Raw genomic sequence first — 6,333 nt, forward strand, 5'->3', positions numbered from 1 at the left:
TTCTTAATCAGCTGTTTACTTCCCATATTAATTTTTCTCTTTGATATCCCTTATCTTCAATGAGTTGCAGTTAAGAAAATTTAACTTCTGCCCCTAGGATCTTCAGTTTTCTTGACCAAAACTTCATAATTGTTTGCAGAACTTTTTAGGTTTCTTCTAGAAGTATCATTCATATCATTTGAATCACCATCTTGATAAATCTTGGAAGGTTCTCTGTTATGTCTTCTATTTGCTTCACCTCTTTTAGGTGGGAGATCAGCCTACAGTTGGAAGACAGTTGATGAAAAAATAAAACACCATATACTCAGTGCAAGTCACTGTACACAATTGATAATGGATAAGATTTTCAGTCTTATTTCTTGTATCTTTTGTCACTGTGAATTATTTCAGTTGTATTGTACTTTTTGTGGTCTTATTTGTTGTTGTCTTGGCAGAAGTACTGGAGTGATTCCCATTTCTTTTTCCAGTTTGTTTTATAGATAAAGAAATTGAAGCAAACAAGATTAAATGACTTGCCTAGGGTCATAAAATTTGTGTCTGAGGCAGGATTTGAACTCAAGTCTTTTTGACCCAAGCCTGGTCTATCTATTGTATCACTTACTTGCCTTCTTGAAACTACTTATGTTTATACTTCAACTCTAAGCACATTAAAGTTATTCAAGTTAAATTTTTAAAAAATAACATGCCCTATTCATCAATTTACTCTATTAGTGTATTTGATTCTCTATTTCACTTCACTTTTCTTACTTTACCTTGCCTTGCCAACTACTTTCTCTTCTTGATTCTACTTTCTGTTCAACTCTCTAATCTTCCTTTAGCATCTTTAATTCTCCTTAATCCTTTCATAATCTCAATTTTCCTTTGACAGTTCTCCTTTTTTCTCTGACAATCCTTAAATAGAATCTGATCCAGTATTGAAGAATAATTTCTAGAAATTATTCTTCAAATTTTCTTCAATTCTGCCAAATTTTGCCAATTTCAGTCCCTTACTCACTTCACTAAGTCTGAATCTGTCCAAAGTCCTTCTTTTTATTTTGTTCATGTCCTTCTCTTTTCTCCCACAAGGAAGTTGAAGTAGAATGAATTAGATTTTTCTTCCAATCTTGTTATAAATTGTTTATCAACCATTTAAGCATAGTAATGAATAAGATTAGTTAATAGAAGTGTTTACCAACTTTAATAAAAGTGTTTTTGTTTTGCAAAAAGAGGAGAATGAGAGGAAATTAATGATAAATTCTTCCTCAATTAATCATGCATTAGGAGAGCCATAGATTAGGCCACTGGAATGAAGTTAAGACACTGCCATGTCTTCCTCCAAAATACCTGAAAAGTGCCTGAGAGAAAATGAGTAGTATTTTGAGTGCCCATCTTACAAATCTAAGCCCATAAATAAGTCATGAACCCTGAACTGAAGAGAATATCCTCACTAATTTAATAGTTAAGGACTTAACCTCAGAAGGAGAGAACTCAAAAAAGTTGACTAAGAGAGCAATGCCTAAAACTCAAACAAATATAAGGGCTTAAAATCAAAACTCATAATTATAACTGGTCACCATTCATAATTGTATGGCAGCCATTTCTGAGACTGAGCCTCTTAAGAGAGGGAGAAAGGAAAAGAAAGCTGCAGGTTTTCATAGTTCCAAAAGAACAGCTTTTCAGGCCATCTGGTGACCTGGATTCCAGGAGGAGAAAGGAAGACAGGGATGAATGAGATGAGTTGCCTCCAGGGAGAGGGAAGAGCAGCTGGCAAGCCCCTTTTACCTGCTGCTTTGAAGTCATCCAGAATGATGACCCTCTAGGAAGAAATAGACTTGGGACAGACAAGAGACAATTTGTTCCCTGACAAGTGGCAGAGTCAAAGGCAGAGGCTAATCTTACCTTTCTATACCTTGCATTGAGAAAAGGTTGAGGGAAAGAAAGCAAATTTGGGGAACAAGGTCAAATGAGATAATATACGTAAAGAACTTTATAGTTAATAAAGAATATATAAACGTTAATGATTACAAGGGAAGTAAATCCCATTTCAGAGTCCAACATTTCATTTAATACCATATATACTGATCACCAACTAGTACAGAACTCTGTACTAGAATTTAGATGAGAACCTTGTGGAGCTTACAGTTTAGAAGTAGAATAAGACATGAACATAACTATAACAACCAATAGAAGGGGTAGGAAACAATATACCATACACACACAAACACAGGAAGGATATTCCATGCATGGGCATTATTATGGGCAAAAACTTGGAGGCAATAGAAAATAGACTGTATTGAAGAGATAGACAATTAAGATATTTGATTGGAACATTGAAGTTGTGAAAGCTACTAATATGAAATAAGAGCAGAAAAGGTAGAGTAGTTTCAGATTGCAGAGGGCCTTGAATGCCTGACTTAAGAGTCTGACTTGACTAGATCAGGGGGATGGATGTAACCAGATTTATGGAATTATGTACCATTGCACCATGGGGCAGGAGATAGGCTGGGTTCAGCTACTCCAGCAAAGACCAGCCTTCAGATGGATGGAGACTTGGGGAATAGATTTACCTTTATTATTTTAAGACTTCTTTTCAGTCTTTTTTGGAGTTGGATAGTTCTTAAACTGTTTGTATAGGAGAGAAAAAAGGTAGAGGTGTACATACCATACCCATGAGAGATCTTGAAGAACTTTCTCTTTTCAAAGCTCTAGTTTATGATTAGGAGGGTGATTGGGAATCTAGGTGGTACAGTGGATAGACCATTAGGTCTGGAGTCAGAAAGATTCATCTCCCTAAGTTCAAATCTGGCCTCAGACACATATTAGTTGTGTGACTCTGGGCAAATTGCTTCACCCGGTTTGCCTCAGTTTCCTCATGTGTCAAATGAGCTGGAGAGAGAGAAATGACTAACCACTGCAGTATCTTTGCCAAGAAAACTACATAAGAGATCACAAAGAATTGGACATATCTGAAAAATGGCACAAGAACAACAAAGGATGGATGATGGAAATATAGACAAATCATCTCTAAGTAATTCCCCCTTTTCTTCTTTTCTGACCTTGGAAGAAAAAAGCATGTTTATTTTTAATATAGTTTTTTTGCAGCCCTTCTGGGGATTTTCTCCCTTTCCTCACCATCATTATACTTTTATCTGACAAGTCTCCTTTCATGGAGTCCTGGTCTCCAGAGGCTTTTCAAATTCATATAAAACTTATGAATATTGAGTGATTGTATTGTGGGAGGAGAAGAGCAGTGTGTCTGTAATCCTTGTCATGAATTTAGGTCTGGAGGGAAGATTTTAAAAATGTAAGTGGGGCTGGCGAGGAGATAAGCATAGGAAAGGGAAAAACTAAAAGAGTTGTGAAACTAGGGAGAAATTGGCGTGGTGGATAGAGAGTCATGCCTTGCAGTCAGGAATGCCTGGGTTCAACTTCTGATCCCTTAGCTATATTAGCTAGCAAAATCACTAAACCTCTGGGTGCTTCAGGTATCTTAAGTCAATTAGTTGCAGAACAGTTTCTAACCTGCTTAGGCAGGGAGAGCATTCTCACTGTAAGTTTTGTGAAGCAATAAAACAATAGATCTGTGCAAACCTCCCCCAAAAGAAAAATAAATACATTGTATTTGGTTAAATATATGTGGAAGCATGATGTAGTGAACAGAGTCCTGGACTTGGCAGCAGGAGAAATTTGGGCTCAAATCCTGCTTCCCAAACTTTTTTTTTCATTGTTTCATTTCATTTTATTCATTTATTCATTCACGGTTTCACTCATTTTTTCATTAGAGATAGAGCTGAGTAGAGCACAGGGCCTCAGAAAGACCCAGGTTCAAACCTTACCTCAGACATTAGTTAGATGACACTGAGCAAGGCACTTCTTTCTGTTTGCCTCAGTTTCCTCATTTGTATAGGAGCAGATGAAGGAAATGACAAACCACTACTATATCTTTTCTTTTAAGTTTTTTTTTAAGGCAAAATGGGGTTAAGTGGCTTGCCCAAGGCCACACAGCTAGGTAATTATTAAGTGTCTGAGGCTGGATTTGAACTCAGGTACTCCTGACTCCAGGTCCGGAGCTCTATCCACTGTGCCACCTTAGCCACCCCTTACTACTATATCTTTTCAAAGAAAATCCCAACTGGGACATAGCTGAACAACAACAACAAGAATTATTTCTTAGAATACAGATCCACTGAATTACTTGAATGGGCACTCTTCACAGACTTGACCAGCCAGGCAAAGTACACAAAGCAAAATTCACCAAAGGTCAAATGTAAAGCAAATGTCAGCGCCTATTGACTGCAGGGAATCTATAATCCTCATGCTCCTGTCCTTCTTCCCCCTATCGAATTACTGTCACCAAACATTTATTTTTTGCAGAATTTTTGTGAAGTTCAAGCAAAATAATGTACCATAAAAGCACTCTGAAAACTTTAAGGGCAACATGAAAACCAATTTAAGGAGGTTGTGCCTAGTAGAGGCACAAAAAACGATCTCTTCTTATTTGGAAACTACAACCCCCAGAAGCCTCTGCATGAGCTCAGCAAGTGATGATGTTATCCAAGTTTGGACTTTAATTGGATAGAAGCATTTTTCCTACTCCTTTAAAAAAAATTCTGGGTAGTAAAAGTAGAAAGAGAGGAGAAAAAGTGGCATCTGTATCTAGACTATATATTGGTGTTAGAATTCCTCAGGAAAAGCAATGGTTGGAGACTTTTGCTTCTTTGGTTCCTAGGATGATGTTAAGTGACTTTAAGACAATTGAGTCATCATTCCCAAACAAATAAGTCATGCTTTTTAGATGTAATGGAGGAATTTTCAAAGGATTCTAGTCCCTATCTATATTTGTAGGGTGCTGGCACCAATGAGAGTTATAATGACATGAACTAGAAGTGCTTTGGAGAGACTTTGGAGGATGTGTAACTGGTTCTCATTTGCTGACTGCCTGGTGTAGTAAGTGAAATGAAGACTTATCTATTACATTTGGTTGATATTTATTGCATTTGGACATGAACTTGGTGGGACCAATACTATGTAGGAACCAAATTAGAGGCCACTTTCCCTGAAGACCAAGGTATTATAGGAAAGATTGTACCTTTAAGGTGTTGGGGGAAAATATTTTTACTTATATTCTGGATATATTTTGAAGTAATATTCATAAACTCAAATTGATGTTAATTGGCTAAATGGAACTTGGAATCTTAGTTACAGGTGCCTCACAAAACTGGTGGTATTAGAGAATATGTGCATTTATCCCTTGGGGAAAATCCTAGAACCCTGAGTGAGGAGACGGTGTTGGTCTCCTTCTGAGGCCAGAGCATATTCCCTATACAGACACTGAGGCTTTAACATTTATTTAGATGGCATGTCTTTAATGACCTTTCTGTTCTTTAGGCTAATATGTGGAGGTGCTAGGACAAGGAAAGGAGATGAGAAAAAGAATAAATGAAACTGTTCAGCTTGTTTGTTTCTTCCTTAAATTCTGTTTTAAGCTGAGAGGCAACCTGAAATAGTAGAAATGGGACAGGCCTTGGAAACAACTGAGTTCAAATCCTCCCTCTGCTATACACTGTGTGACAAGATTCTTAAAACTCAGTGATCTAGGCAACTTCTTAGAAGGAGCTGATCTCCATGGGTCAAGGGAATTTCCTTATCTGGGGGATTCCTTAAAACTGTCTCTGCAGACAGGCTAAATCAGATTGAGGATGTCCTCAAATCTGTAAGAGAATTAGGGACCCTTCTTCATTGGAATAAGTGGATGTAAACAATTTTTCCCCCCAAAGGCCATGAAGGACATGAAACAGGCACCATGGAGCTTGTTCAGGTATCAAAGATACCAGTCATTCTGAGCAATCACCAGTTGTCTTGACTTTTGTCTCTGGACTCTGATGACTAGAAGAGAGAGTAAAGGCATCACCCAAGCCATTTTACTATTTTATTATTTTCAGTGTTCAAATGCCCATCCTGTGGCAGAGCCTTCCAAGCCTTTATTAGTCTGATCAGCAACCATCCAACACATTGTCATTTGGTGCTCTTCCAGTACAAAGAACAAAGACTAATCAATGAAATCATCCTATTTCTATCTGTTCCAAATACATATATATGTATCCTTTGTTCTACTGAAATATCATGAATTCTATTTTTTTTCTGGCTTGGTCAGGGAGATTCGGTGGAAGTGGGGTCTCATAAGCTGTGTATTTGGATAGACAATTATACCCTTGAGTAGTAGAACAACTGGAAATAGGCAACAGAGGGCCATATTAGAAGATCCCAGGCACTACCATCAGCTATTTTATAAATTATATGCATGAGGATAATTCCTATAATATCTACTTCATATGGTTTTATGAATAAAGAATT

The sequence above is a fragment of the Macrotis lagotis genome, chromosome 2 (genome assembly GCF_037893015.1).
Source record: "Macrotis lagotis isolate mMagLag1 chromosome 2, bilby.v1.9.chrom.fasta, whole genome shotgun sequence".
In the NCBI taxonomy this organism is placed as follows: domain Eukaryota; kingdom Metazoa; phylum Chordata; class Mammalia; order Peramelemorphia; family Peramelidae; genus Macrotis; species Macrotis lagotis.